Below are 15,895 nucleotides of genomic sequence, written 5' to 3' on the forward strand. Positions count from 1 at the left end.
GAAACTTTGCTCCAGCATCACACCCCATGGTGCTCAAGGCTGCACCTGATGTTGTCTAAGGAAACTTGTGGTGCTGGGACTCAAATCCAGGCCAGGTACATAAAAGACATGTGCACTAACTGTTGTGCCATTTCCTGATCTAAGATTTTTGTTGCTGCTGTTGCTATATATTGAACTTAGGACTTCACTCACACAAAACAAGTGCTCTTCAACTGAATTACAGCACAATTCCGAGACAGCTTATTTTTTAAAGATAAAAGTAAAAAAAAATATATATAGAGAGAAAGTAGGTCACTTATTAACGGCTTTTCTACCTCTTCTCTACACAGGAGATCCCCCCAAGAATTAGTAACTCACATTGCTTCAGGGACCATTTTTAATTTAATTTAATTTAAGTTTATTGGTTTGGGAGATTTACCTTGTGGTTCTCAGAGGTCACTCCTGGCTGCATACTCAGGGATCACTCCTAGTAATATTTAGGGGGCTATACAATGCTGGGGACTGAACAGGGATCTTTGAGATGCAAAACAGGTGATCTAGCCCTTTGGGTCATATTTCTAGGTCAAGGACTAATTTTTCAAAGCTCACCTAAGATTGAGGATATTGGGAGGGAGAAAGGGGATGCCTTTAGAAGTTTAATAGGGAAAGGCACAGTCAATGAGACATGTAGATGTTTGGCTTTCTCCATTAAAAATGTAGATTTGGTGTTTCATCTATGTTTTATCTCTAAAGGAGACATTTATATGTTAATATGTTCACAAAAATGACTCCACCCAGTGTCTGGAGTCTCACTCAAGGAATTAAACCTTATATAGTATGTAGCATTTTTGGATTAACAGGTTTTTGGTCTTTTATAGTCCTAGCATTAGAACTTCTTTTTTTTTAATATATAAAATCTTTATTTAAGCACCATGATTACAAGCATGATTGTAGTTGGGTTTCAGTCATAAACAGAATACCCCCTTCATCAGTGCAACATTCCCACAACCAATGCCCCACCCCTTTCTTCCCAACCCTTGCCTCTATTTGAGCCAGGCATTCTACTTCTTATACTCATTAAGATTGTCATGATAGTTGTTAATGTAGTTATTTCCCTAACTGTAGTCTTTGTGTCACCAGTCTTTGTGGCGATCTTCATATTATGATCTGGTCTTTCTGGCCCTTATCTCTATTGTCTCTGGGGATTATTACAATAATTTTTCTTAAAACCTATAAATGAGTGAGACTATTCTGTGCCTGTTTCTCTCCCCCTGACTTATTTCACTCAGCATATTAGATTTCATGTACATCCGCATATGGGAAAATTTCATAACTTTATCTCTCCTGATAATTGCATAGTATTCCATTGTGTACATGTACCATAGTTTCTTTAATCATTCATCTGTTGAAGGGTATCTTGGTTGTTTGCTTTGTAATGTTGTTTGGCTATTGTAAATAGCACTGCAATAAATATAGGTATGAGGAAGTGATTTTTGAATTGTATTTTTGTGTTCTCTAGGAGTGGTATAGGTGGATAATATGGGAGCTCAATTTTCAGTTTTTTGAGGAATTTCCATATTATTTTCCATAAAGGCTGGACTAGACAGCATTAGAACTTCTAATGAAGTTCCACAATTTAGAGGTTGATCTATTCAAGTTCCATAGAATCAATCTCTCCACACTGAAACTAGTTTAGTCCAATCAAACAGCTTATTAATCAATTCCATGAGATAATCCTGTACGTGGGCCCCAAAGTTAAGCCTAAATTAAGGAAGAACTAAGAGATAGGAAAATTCATTTTAAATGTTTTTATTTATTTATTATGTTTTGGGCCACACTAAGTGGCACTGAAGTTACTTGTGACTCTGCACTCAGAAATTAGTCCTGGCAGGCTCTGGGTACCCTATGGGATGCCAGGGATCCAACCTGGGTTGGCTATGTGCAAGGCAAATGTCCTACCTTCTGTGCACCTAAAATGGTTTTATATGTGCTCATTATTCATTAGTTGATTTAGTTTCTATTTATTAGTTTTATTTGTGCAGGGAATTCTCAGCACTGAGGAGACATAGGGATGCAGGGGTGAGCTTGATTAGCAACACAGGTTTACTTTTTTAGCAGGTACTTTAAATATCTGGACAAGCAAATTTGTTTGGCCACAATATCAGGAAGATCCTGGATAGAAATTACTTGATGCTAGAGAAAAATAGAGGTTTCCTTTTCTGCACTCTACAGAGTACTTATAGAGTTTGTTTTATTTTTTATTTTTGCTGTTGTTGAGAACAAGAAAAGAGACAAAAAGATCAGGGAGGGTCTGACCTGAAGTAGTCCTTTGAGTGCAGTCTCCTGCTCTTTGGCCTCTATCTTTCTGCTTTTCCATTACTGAGATTGTATGCATCCTTAGTCTCATGCTGGCTCTATAAAAGGACTGCAAAGTTGTTCAGAAAGCTGAAGATAAAATTGCTTTGGAGAGCTCTCATTTTGGTCTCCTGGTGGGTTATAAGTAAACACATTCCTGGAGGCTGAGAGATGAAAACCTGTTGTGTCAGAGCAGGAAGATGATGCAGTTTCCAGCGTCTGCAACTTTTGGGGCCACAACCATCTGTGGCCTAACAGGAGGTATCATAAATTTGAGGTCTAATGACAGAGAGAGGGAAATCATTCTTCTGTTCCCAGTAGGGGCTCCGCACATCCTAGGAAAAGGAGTAGAAAAGGAATGAAACACAGTTCCAGAATCTTCCTTCCTTTTATTTCAGAGGTGAATTGTACATTTGTTCATTTTAAAACTTAAGTAAAATTTACCTGTTTTAGTGTACAGTTTTTAATTTTGAAGAAAAATGTATGTTGTGATTGCATAATGTAATAAAGCTGTGGACGAATTTTGTACTTCTTAAGTTTCCTCAATAAACAAACACTAATCTATCTTATGTCCGAATTCTGTTTGTAAAAATAGAAGTAAGATCATATATCACGTAATATTTTGAGTCTATGTTCTTTATCATAGCATGGGGTACTTGCTGTTTGTTCATGTGATAGCTACTAGAAGGGTGATCCCTTTTCAATGCTCTGTAGTATTTTATCAGATAGTTTGGTACAGTTTGTTTAGCCATTTATTCGTTGATGGAGCTTCAGGTATTTTTCAGTTTAACACAGTACCTGGAAAATCCCAGTAAACATCTGGATATAGGGGCATATTTTTAAGAGTGTGATAAGTTTATAAACTTTCATGATAAATTTATAAAAAAAACTGCCAAACTGTTTTTCTAAGGCTACCAATTTGCATTTCTTTCAGCTATGTATGAAAGGTCCATTTTCTCTTCATCCTCATCAGCATTTGATATCATCTGCTAAGCAATAACAAAACTTAACTTTTTAAGTAACGTATGGTTTAATTTAATGTACATTTTCTTATTTATAAGTGATACCATCTTTTCTTTTCTTATTTTGGGTAGTAATCAGAGGTTACTCCTGGCTCTGTGCTCAGATATTACTCCTGGCAGGCATGAGGCATCAGATGGGATGGCAGGGATCAAACTGGGGTCACTTGTATGCAAAGCAAATACCTTACTTACTGTCATTGCATGGGCACAATCTTTTTCTTCAGTACATCTTTGAGATGATGTTTGCTTGAATATTTTGTACTTTTAAAAATTTTATCTTATTAAAACAATTGTGACTTACAGAGTTCTTCAAAGTTGAATTTCAGGTATACAATCAGGGATCTTTCCACAACCAGTGTCAACCTCCCTCTACTAATGGACCCAGAGTGCATTCTATCCCACCACCCTTTACCCCATGAACTGCCAGTGTAACAGGCCTCTTTGAGTTTAGATTGTTAAAGTTTAGGTTGGTGTGTGTGTGTGTGTGTTTGTATTTTTTAATTATATAATTCATTTATACAGAGAAATCATCTGGATTATCTATTTACAGTAGTTTTCATTATTCTTTTCCATTGGTCAAATATATTTCACATAATAGTTAAATGACTTGAGTCATTTTCCCCCCTCATTGTATGAATATATCCACTAAATTTATCTAATATGGTAAACTTCAATACATTTCAGTCTTTCTTTCCAAGCCCATTATTTGCAGGTATTAAAAACCAAGGCAGATAAAGCTCACTTCCTCTCAACCCTTCAGCAACTTACCTCACACCCTCAAGTTGAACTTTTCCTTTTTCCTTCTACATCTTGGCTCAACCAAATATTTATACTGAGGATCAAACTACTTTCCTTGCCCTTCATTTTAAAGTAATCACTATCAACATGTTCTCTCATTTTTCAAACATTATAATGCTCAGCCAAATCCCCAATGCGGTTTTCGTGCACTAGTCCAGACTAGTCATTTAACGAATCCAAAATACTACTTTCAAAAAACTATAGCTGCTAAAAAACAAAACAAAACAAAAAAACTATAGCTGCTTAATTGGCTCAAAACAATATGACTTGGATTCACTTGGTAAAGTTAATAGGATTTAACACACACATATATATGTATATATGTATATACATATGTATATGTGTATATATATATACACACACACACCTTTTTAAGTAAGGAACAGAAATACTTTAAAGACATGCCAATTTGAAAAGGCATCAAAGTAAAAAAAATAAAAAGAAATACTAAAAACTACTTTACAATAAAAATTAAATAATTGGAAGGATATATTCATGAGAAACAGGAATGTGCAGTGAAAAACAACTGTACATAGCATTCCAGTTGATGAAATGAAAATCTATTAAGTTTCATAGTATTTTTTTCAATGAACTTATGGTTCAGTGTAAATTTAGAAATATTACAGATAGTCCATGTAGATTTTAGAGGCCAATGGTGAAATTTCAAATGCTAAATGCCAGGTTCGACAAACACTGGAAAAATTCCAGTACTTGCAACATTTTAAGTTTTGGCTGATACTGTGTCACAATTGGTGGGTACTGAGAAGTCACGATGAGTGCAAAATGAGAAAACCCATTTTATAATGTTTCATTTGATTAAAAATATGAGGCTTGCATCTTCTAAATAATCTTAGAACATACCTAAAAAATGAAATCAAACAAACAACCCACCCACCGTGCATTTAGCAGTAACCGGAACATATTTTTTAGCTGCCACTGAAGAAAGGGAAGGACCCACCCATACCCAGCAGCGGTGAGCCCCAGGATTCTGCCATGCTCACAGCAACGAGAAGCCAACTGGACATTTATCCACTCTCTCCACTGAGCCTTCCCACTCGTCTACACTAGAGTCTCCTTCCGCTTGCCACCTAAGTGGGTCTTGTCCCGTGCTTTTCGGGTGTTGGCCAGGGTACCGCTGGGCTCTTGCTGGCCGTGGGGTGTCTGCAGCCAACAGTGGGGAGTTGCACTGTGCACTGGTGCCAGCGTCAGGCTGGGTGGAAACCCTCCTCTCAGCCACGGTGGCGCCAGCACAGGGATTGTTCTCTTCCCCTTCCTCATGGAGCTCAGGCAGACCCTGCGGTTTGCTGGGGCTGTAAGCCTGCTGTGTGGGGGCCATGGCAGCCCGGAGGTAGTGCAGCCACGGTTGCTTATGGAACACATCGTTGGCTTGCATTGTGTGTGACTGGCTGGGGAGAAGTCTTGGCAGCGCACTCTGAATATATTCTTAGCTTTGTCAGAGTTGCTGAAAGCACCCCGAAAGGAGTCACCCATCCTCACATCTCCATCCTGTAAGTCCTCCAAGACCAGCTCTTGCATTGGGATGGGCTGCCGGTACACCTGGTAATAGTGACACTCGTTCAAAGTAACAGGCCAAGTAAGACAAAAGATGTCTTGAAACAGAAAAATATAAAGTTTATGTCCGTTTTTATTCTTTAGTTCTCCACGGCAAAGTAACACTTTGCTTGCTTCAATTCTAGTATCCTTTTGCTTTTCATCCAGATACTCCAATTTGTCAATGTAATACTGACATTCTGATTCGCCTTTCTTTAGGTTGATGTCAGAAAGAACTCCTTGTACTATTATTATAGCTTCCTCCAGAAGCTGAACATCAGGGTGGTCATTTGTAGTATGCTTCAGAATTTCTCTTAACAGCAACGGGTATTTGACTAGTCGAATCCGAGGAATATCTAGGAAGCTCCAAAAATCCAGTTTACGACTGAAGGGAGACTCCAGGCATCTCTGGAGGAAGTCTTGGACTCTTGGGTCCTGTTTCTTTTGATCAAGAAGAGCTTTGGCTGCCAGCTGGTTACTACAGTAGCCTTTGTAGGCATTTAAGCCTGGCAACCAGTTCACAAGAATGTGTTCAATCTGTTCCACTGTCCCACTAGGCTTGGTTGCTTCTCCTATTCTTGCCAACAAATGTTCATGCAGCAGTATGTAAGCATCTAGATCACCAAACAGATGCGTGAGCTTCTCTTCGGACATGATTGACTGCTTTAACATGGGGTCATGGTAGGCCTTTCTTGCAAGCTTGAGGTCTTCAATTAAATCCTGTTCCCCTCGAAACATCTCAATATTGCCTCTTGAAGCTTGATTTCTCAGGCTGTCAGAGACTCCTTCATGCTGACACCCAGCATCTCTGACCAGAGTGCTGTTTCTCCTCCTGGGTGGCATTGGCACTATAGACCTGCTTGACAGCTTCTGGGCAGAAGCTGAAGACCTGGTGTCACCAAGAAATGTCTGACCAAAGCATCTGACAGCTCCATCTCTTTCTTTTTTTTCTTTTCTTTTCTTTTTTATTTATTAATATTGTTTATTTAAACACCTTGGTTACAAACATGATTGTGGTTGTGTTTCAGTCATATCAGATGACACCTCTCCATCACCAGTGTAACATTCTCATCACCAATGACCCAAATATCCCTCCTCCCCTCCCCATCCCTACCTGTACTCTAGATAGGCTTTCTATTTCCCTCATATATTCTCATTGTTTTTTTTTTCTCTTTATTTGAATATCTTGATTACATAAATGATTGTGATAAGGTTTCAATCATATAAAGAACACCCTTCTTCACCAGTGCAACATTCCTGCCACCAATATCCCAAATTTCCCTCCATCCCACCCCACCCCCACAGCTCCATTTCTTACTGGAGAGATCAGATTCGCCAAGGATGTGACCCTAGCATGCGGTTTCCAGCTGCCTGAGACTGGATTTCATCAGGGTTCCTGCCGGTGATCCTGCCTGCTTCAGAGGTGGGTCAGGACGTACAGACACTGATTCCTGCTGGTTTCTGCTGGGTGTCAGAAGGGTGCAGAAGCCATCTTGGGTCATGGTGTTTCCAGCCGCCTGAGACTGGATTTCATCAGGGTTCCTGCCTGCAATCCTCCATGCTACAGAGAGTTCTTGGCTGGCTCCGCCCTCCTGCTGTGCCTTGGATGACCCTGAGGACTTGAAGGGAACTCTTTGCTTGTCTGTATTTCCTGAATACTTGAAGCTCTCCTCAGAGGCCTAGGAAGTGCAGCCCCCCCCCCCCCCAAAAAAAAAAACTGTCATCTAGAGGCCGCAGAAGAGCACGGCCCCTTCGCTTTGCAGCTACGCACTCTTTCTAACCAATGAACCCCACAACAACATGCAGAAAAAAATCACACTACAAGCGTGACAATAGGGAAACCTTGCAGGCAAACACCATGCACAGACAATGAAGATAATAGCTCGGACGACCCAAAAAATTCCAACCATCTTTAACCTCTCAGATAAAGAGTTTAGAATAGAAATATGGCAGATGTTCATAGAACTGAAAAAAAAAAAGCTTAGATCAATCTGAACAGAGCACAAAGACAGAAATCAGAAAACTCCGAACTGAAATAACAAATCTGAAAAACGCGGTAGCTGAAATGAAAAATTCAGTGGATGGCCTCGCCAGCAGGGTAACAGCAGCTGAGGACAGAATCAATGTGCTGGAAGATGAGATGCAAAAAAAAACTCAACACAACAGAAGAAATTGGAAAAGAACCTTAAGACAAACGATCAGGCAATGGAAAAAATACTCAAGGAATGCAAACAGATGAAAATAGAAATCTTTGATAAACTCAACAGAAACAACATAAGAATCATTGGAGTTCCAGAGGCCCAGGAAGGAGATCCATCAAAGAGATATTCCCAGAGTTAAAGACTACATGCAATCAAATCCTGCATGCCCTAAGGGTACCAGCTAAAAGAGACCCAAAGAAAAACACCCCAAGACACATCCTCATTACAATGACAAATCCCACAGATAGAGATAGAATACTGAAAGAAGCAAGATCAAAAAGGAAATGAAATTCAAAGGAGTATCCTTAAGACTTACAGCAGACAAGTCACAAGAAACTCTCAAGGCCAGAAGAGAGTGGTGGGATATTGTGACAAGACTGAATGAAATGAATGCCTCACCAAGAATACTCACCAAGAAGCCCGACTCACATTCAGGTTTGAAGGAAGGATACATAGCTTCACGGATAAACAACAGTTCAGAAACTTCACAGATGATAAACCAGCCTTAAAGGAAAAATTGACAGGTCTACTTTAAGACAAGAGAGACCAACAAACACAGCAAACTTATCTACAAAAATGACATTAAATCCAATGACAATCATCTCCCTCAATGTCAATGGACTAAATTCACCAATTAAAAGACACAGAGTGGCAAAATGGGTCAAAAAGATGAATCCAACCTTCTGCTGCCTACAAGAAACACATCTGAATAGTCAGAACAAACATAGACTCAAAATCAAAGGCTGGAAGAATATTATCCAAGTTTTAGTTGTTTGGGTCACACCCCCCAATGTTCAAGGCTTACTACTGACTTTGCACTCAAGGGTCACCCCGACTTTGCCTCCTGTGGCCCCCAGGTAAATTGAATTTGAGACCCCTGGAGGAAATAACAGATCTGGGGTGAAAGCATGAAAAGCTAGAAAAGAATTTGTAAGGTGGTAAGTGGGAGGGGAGGAGGGGTTATATATAACAGGGGGAAGGAAACATACAACATAGGAATTACATACATCTGTATATTACAGATGGACATTAGGGGTCCATATACAAACATTGGGGTGACCAACACATACACACCTGCACACACACAAACAGACACTGGGTTGAAAAGCTGACCCAAGTGGAATGGGTAAAAAAACTTAAACAAAAACCAAAAAACTCAAGCTAGCAAGTTTGATGTAAAAGTTTTCCATTTTCAAGGCCAATCATCTTTGGAGAGGATAAACTTAACCGAAGAAAGGCTTCATGGGTTAGATTGTGTATAGAGCATTCTTAAAAACAATCGTGATTTTCAAGTCTAGAAAACTAAGTCATACGGTTATGAACACTATGAGTCTATTCTATGAAAAATCGTCTAGAGGGTCTTGAGCATTCAGCTTCCTTTTCTAAAAGCAAACTAAAATCATGAACATTACTTTAAGATATAATGGTAAACTACCTGAAATTGAAAACAAATTACAATAATATACTTAATGAATGAGCTTTGTAACAGGAGTTTTTGGCATGCAGTTGCATATTCCATTGCTATCTTTGGACATAAACATTAAATTATGTTAAAAAGGCAAAATCAAGTAGAAAATTAGTAGATTAGAATTTTTTCAAGATATTATATTTTGAGCATTGTCTTCTAAGTTTAATATAGTATAACATTGCAATGTTGAACAAGGGTGGCCACCTTATATCTCCAAGTACCACTACTATGGACAAAAAGATCAATAAGTTATTATAGACATAATAAAATTAAGGCATTAAAACTCCTTATAGAAAGCACTGTAGTGGGAGTCCATGGTATCAAAGTATATTCTGCACCTGTTTCTGTGGATAAAAGCATCAGAATATTATTATAAGCATCTATAAAGAAAAGTTTATTGGACACTTGCTCAATCTAAATAGTTATATTTGTTGCTGAAGGTCTCCTTGAAGTATAGAAGAGAATACAAGTTTTTGTGTTTCTCCTCTTCCACTCAATTGCTTCTCTTCTCCTTGCTTCTCTTCTCTAGGGCTGATGGTGTTCAGGAAAGCTACCAATTAGACCACCATATTGCTTCCTGCAGTTCTTCTAAATACCATATATAAGTGATATCATTCTGTATTTATCTTTCTTTTTCTGGCTTATTTTATTTAGCAAAATTTCTTCAAGTTCCATCCATGTTGCTGCAAATTGCATGGTGGCCTCATTCCTTACAGCTATGTAGTATTCCATTGTCTATATGTACCACACTTTCACGATCCACTTATGTTGTTGAGTATCTAGTTTGATTCCAAGTCTTAGCTATTGTACTGAGTGGTGCAATGATTAGTAGTGTGCATACATTCTTTTGGATGAATGTTTTTCTGTCCTGGGGATAGATACCCAAAAGGGGGATTGCTGGGTAATATGGCAGCTCACATTGAGTATAGTGAGAACCCTCCATACTGTTTTCCATAGGAGTTGGATCAGGCAGCATTCCCTCCAGCAAGGGAGGAGAGTTCCTTTCTCACCACATCCTTGTCAACAGAGATTGTTCACGGTATTTTTGATATGTGCCATCCTCACAGGTATAAGATGGTACTTCATTGTTGTCTTGATTTGGATTTCTCTAAGGATAAGTTATGATAAACATTTTTTCATGTGTTTTTTGGCCATCTATTGGTCCTCCTCTGAAAAGTGTGTTCATCTCCTCTCATTTTTTCAATGGGGTTTTTGAGTTTTGTGGAATTAACCTTTGTGAGTACTTTGTATATCCTAGAAATCCTAGAAACCCTTTGTTTGATGAGTTGAGTGCAAAAAATTCTCTCCTACTTAGTTGCCATCTAATTTTAGTTCATGTTTCTTTTGCCAGAAAGATACTTTTTAGTTTGGTGTAGTCCCATTTATTTAAGTTTGATGCTATAACTTTTACATTGGCATCCTATCATCAAAGACTTCTTTGAATTACAACTCTGGAGTGTTCTGCCTGTTTTTCTCAATGAATTTTATGAAATCAGGTCTGAACTCAAGATCTTTAATCTAATTTTAATGGACTTTTATGTAAGGTGTGAGATATGGATAATTTTTAAATTCTTACATATAGTTATCCAATTGTTCCAACACCATTTGTTGAAGAGACTGTCTTTGTTCCATTTCATATTCTTGGCTCCTTTGTCAAAGATTAGTTGACCATCCGTATGCTTGGGGATTTGTCTCTAGAAAGTCTATTCTGACCCATTGTTCTGAAAATCTGTCTTTGTTTCAATACCATGCTGTTTTGATCACTATGGCTTTGTAGTAGAGCTGCAAATTAAGTAATGAGATGCATCCCAGTTTTTATTTTTTAGCATTGATTTGGCTATCCTAGATCTCTTATGGCTCCACACGAACTTTACAACTGATTGTTCTAAGTCCTTAAAGAAGCTTGTCTGAATATGTCATTCTACTTTTTTCTTGATGGGACTGTTTCAAATGGGAGAAGAAATAGAGAGGCATAGACACAGAATAGTCCCACTCATCTGTGGGACTTAAGAGAAATGAAAGACAGTACTGTAATAATTCCCAGAGACATATGAGGGCTGGAAGGACCGGCCCACAATATGAAGCTAACCACAAAGAGTGGTGGGTACAGTTAGGAAATACTACACTAACAACTATCATGACAATAGTAGTGAGTGAAAAAAATAGAATGCCTGTCTTGAATACTGGCAGAGGGTGGAGAAGGGAGATGGGGGGCATTGGTGGTGGGAAGGTTGCACTAGTAAAGAGGGATGTTCTTTCTTATAACTGAAACCCATCTACAAACATGTTTGTAATCATGGTGCTTAAATAAAGATGTATATATATGTATATATATAAACTTATATATATATAAAAGCTCACCATCAACAACAAATCCCAAATCCAACAAACCCTTTCACTGCAAAAAATGGAGAATGGAGATTAATAGACACTTCCCCAAAGAATACATATAAATGGCCAACAAGAATATGAAAAATTTTATGGACACTTATGATAGGGAAATGCAAATCAAATAACAATGAGATATCATCTCACATGAACGTTAGTATCATATATAAAAATGTTAGGAATTTTCAGTGTTGGCAGAGTTGTGGTGAGAAACTCATTCATTGTTAGTGACATATTAATTGGTTCACCTATATGGAAAGCAATATGGAGATTTGTCAGAAAAAAAGTAGGAATAAAAAAAATGTTTGAGTAATAGTGGACAAAGTGCTTGTCTTACACATGGCTGGCTAGGCTTCATTACCTTATACCATATATTGTCTTACAAGCCTGGCTAGGAGTGATCCCTGAATACAAAGTCAGAATAAGCCCCCGAACCGAAAGCAGGGGAAACAGGGGAGGTATATTTTGAAAAAAAATCTTTATAATCTTTTCTTAGGCAAAGAACTTATATTCATTGTTGTGTGTGGATCAAAAACAAACAAAAATGTTTGGTAGTTAATAGAAATATTAATTTCCTGGGACCAGAGAGATAACATGGAGGTAAGGCGTTTGCCTTTCATGCAGAAGGTCATTGGTTTGAATCCTGGCATCCCATACGGTCCCCTGAGCCTGCCAGGAGCAATTTCTGAGCATGGGGCCAGGAGTAACGCCTGAGCACTGCCAGATGTGACCCCCCAAAAAACAAAAACAAAAAATACAAAACAAACAAAAAAAGAAATATTAATTTTCCCATTTTCTTCCTTCTGCTGATGTTCCTGTTGTGATGACCACCAGAGATTGATACTAACACATGTTTTGTGTGGGGTGGAGGAGGTATTGTTATCACCAAGGATCACTCATCTGGTTATGTTGCTCCCACATCATTGCAGTGCTCACCAGGCTCTGCACCCCGTTAGCTGTGGTTTTGGCCCATTTGCTCACTGGGGATCTCACAGTTTAGAAGTAGTGCTAAGAACATTTTGGTCTTAGTGCTTGTGGGGGTTTCTAACTTTTAGTGCAAATGGGATCAAACTCCTGGCTGGTGTTCACACAGCTTTTAAGCTGCAGAGCAGTGCTTTCATAGGGAATCAGACAGCAAAGCAGACAGTATAGGCTGCTAGCAACACATGCCATGATGGGGCTTGACACAGGTGGGCAGTGTTCAAGATTGGTTTGCAGCCTCAGACTTGTAAGACAGGTTCTTCTTCTGCTAAACCATTTCCATCAGTTCCCATACCCTTTTCTCATCCTCAAAAACAAATTAATTCCCCCCAAATGCCTCAAAGCTCATACACACTGCATTCTTTCCCTCTTATTCCCCATCTCTTTCTATTAGGAAATCTTAGTTCTATTGTCATTATTCTCTGGCTTGCTTTTATTTTGTTTTGATTCATCTTTTTTTATTCATCAGTTTAATTTTCTTATATTATACACATGGGTGAAATCATCCAAGAATTGTCTTTTTCATAGGACTTTCTTAGAACTTCTTGCATTTGCTGCAAATTGATTATATTTTATCTTTTTTAAAGTAAATTGAATAGTATTTCATTGTGTAAAAATACTACATATTTACCCAACATGAGCACAATAGTTGTTTTATTTATTTTATGAAAATAAAACTATAATTAGCAATGAGATGGATATAACTTTTTGTTTTTTTGTTTTTGTTTTTGGGTCACACCTGGCAGTGCTCAGGGGTTACTCCTGGCTCTATGCTCAGAAATCGCTCCTGGCAGGCTCAGGGGACCATATGGGATGCTGGGATTTGAACCACCGACCTTCTGATTGCAAGACAAATGCCTTACCTCCATGCTATCTCTCTGGCCCCAGATATAACTTTTCTTTTCTTTTTTTTGGGAATTGAAAAAAATGTATCATGTTAATAGAGCTCAAAAGTAACATTTCAAAATAAATATCTCACCAGATATATTATATAGATTTAATGAAATTCCCCAAAAATTCCAATTAAATTCTTCTTCAAAAACTTAAACCAGTAAATAACAAAGTTTGTATGGAATCGTGAAACACCCAAATAGCCAAAGCCACACAGAACCTGACTTGAAACTATATTAACAATTTATAGTAGTTAAAAGATTAAAAGCATTAATAAATTTTGTTAAAATATATGCTAAAGAAGACATCATAGAACTGGGACAAGCATAGATTCTTTGACCAATAGGCTAGTGTTGTATATGAAAATATTTCCATATTATTCTTTGCCCATTGTTTCACCTCGACGTTCCAGATGGAGGCGCTGTTGAGAGCCTAATAAATAGTTTGGGAGCGAGGTTTTACGGGGTCTTTTGCCAAAGTTGGCTGGCTGGCTCAAGGTGTGTTTTGGAGCTAGCAGGAGGCTGACAAAGGACTCTCTTCTCCAAACCTTTTACCCCTTAACCCTCCTGGCTGTGTGGATTATTTGCACGGATAAATATGACCAAGATCTCCTCCCAAAAGGGACAAGAGGATGGGAATCAATTTCTCATTCTGGGAGCTCTTTGCGGATACTCAAACAATCACACACACACACACACACACACACACACACACACACAGACACACACACACACACAGACACACACACACACACTCTTTTGGATACTCAAACACACACACACTTTCTCTTCCTGTTTTCCTGTTCGACACTATGGTTTGCACTATTGTTACTGAGAGTGTACCATACATATCACTTTTTTTTTATTTAAACACCTTGATTACATACATGATTGTGTTTGGGTTTCAGTCATGTAAAGAACACCACCCATCACCAGTGCAACATTCCCGTCACCAATGTCCTAAGTTTCCCTCCTTCCCACCCGACCCCCGCCTGTACTCTAAACAGTACATTTCCCTCATACATTCTCATTATTAGGACAGTTCAAAATGTAGTTATTTCTCTAACTAAACTCATCACTATTTGTGATGAGCTTCCTGAGGTGAGATGGAACTTCCAGCTCTTTTCTCTTTTGTGTCTGAAAATTATTATTTCAAGAATGTCTTTCATTTTTCTTAAAACCCATAGATGAGTGAGACCATTCTGCGTTTTTCTCTCTCTGACTTATTTCACTCAGCATAATAGATTCCGTGTACATCCATGTATAGGAAAATTTCATGACTTCATCTCTCCTGACAGCTGCATAATATTCCATTGTGTATATGTACCACAGTTTCTTTAGCCATTCGTCTGTTGAAGGGCATATGGGTTGTTTCCATAGTCTTGCTATGGTAAATAGTACTGCAATAAATATAGGTGTAACGAAGGGGTTTTTGTATTGTATTTTTATGATCCTAGGGTATATTCCTAGGAGTGGTATAGCTGGATTGTATGGGAGCTCGATTTCCAGTTTTTGGAGGAATCTCCATATTGCTTTCCATAAAGGTTGAATTAGACGGCATTCCCACCAGCAGTGGATAAGAGTTCCTTTCTCTCCACATCCCTGCCAACACTGTTTATTCTCGTTCTTTGTAATTTGTGCCATTCGCTGGGGTGTGAGGTGGTAGCTCATCGTTGTTTTGATTTGCATCTCCCTGATGATTAGTGATGTGGAGCATTTTTTCATGTGTCTTTTGGCCATTTGTATTTCTTCTTTGTCAAAGTGTCTGTTCATTTCTTCTCCCCATTTTTTGATGGGATTAGATGTTTTTTTCTTGTAAAGTTCTGTCAGTGCCTTGTATATTTTGGAGATTAGCCCCTTATCTGATGGGTATTGGGTGAATAGTTTCTCCCACTCAGTGGGTGACTCTTGTATCCTGGGCACTATTTCCTTTGAGGTGCAGAAGCATCTCAGTTTAATATATTCCCATCTGTTAATCTCTGCTTTCACTTGCTTGGAGAGTGCAGTTTCCTCCTTGAAGATGCCTGTAGTCTGAATGTCCTGGAGTGTTTTGCCTATGTGTTGTTCAATATATCTTATGGTTTTGGGTCTGATATCGAGGTCTTTAATCCATTTGGATTTTACCTTCATACATGATGTTAGCTGGGGGTCTAAATTCAATTTTTTGCAAGTGGCTATCCAGTTGTGCCAACACCACTTGTTGAAGAGGCTTTCCCTGATACATTTAGAATTTCCTGCTCCTTTATCGAAAATTAGGTGATT

At 38.5% G+C, this 15,895-nt stretch overlaps 1 pseudogene; it reads right to left on the reverse strand.

Annotated features, from left to right (window-relative positions):
- Positions 1–5,062: 5,062 nt before the first annotated feature.
- On the reverse strand, positions 5,063–15,304 carry LOC126008600 (neuroepithelial cell-transforming gene 1 protein-like; annotated as a pseudogene).
- Between the last annotated feature and the right edge of the window lie 591 nt (positions 15,305–15,895).

The sequence above is a fragment of the Suncus etruscus genome, chromosome 5 (assembly GCF_024139225.1).
Source record: "Suncus etruscus isolate mSunEtr1 chromosome 5, mSunEtr1.pri.cur, whole genome shotgun sequence".
Lineage (NCBI taxonomy): Eukaryota > Metazoa > Chordata > Mammalia > Eulipotyphla > Soricidae > Suncus > Suncus etruscus.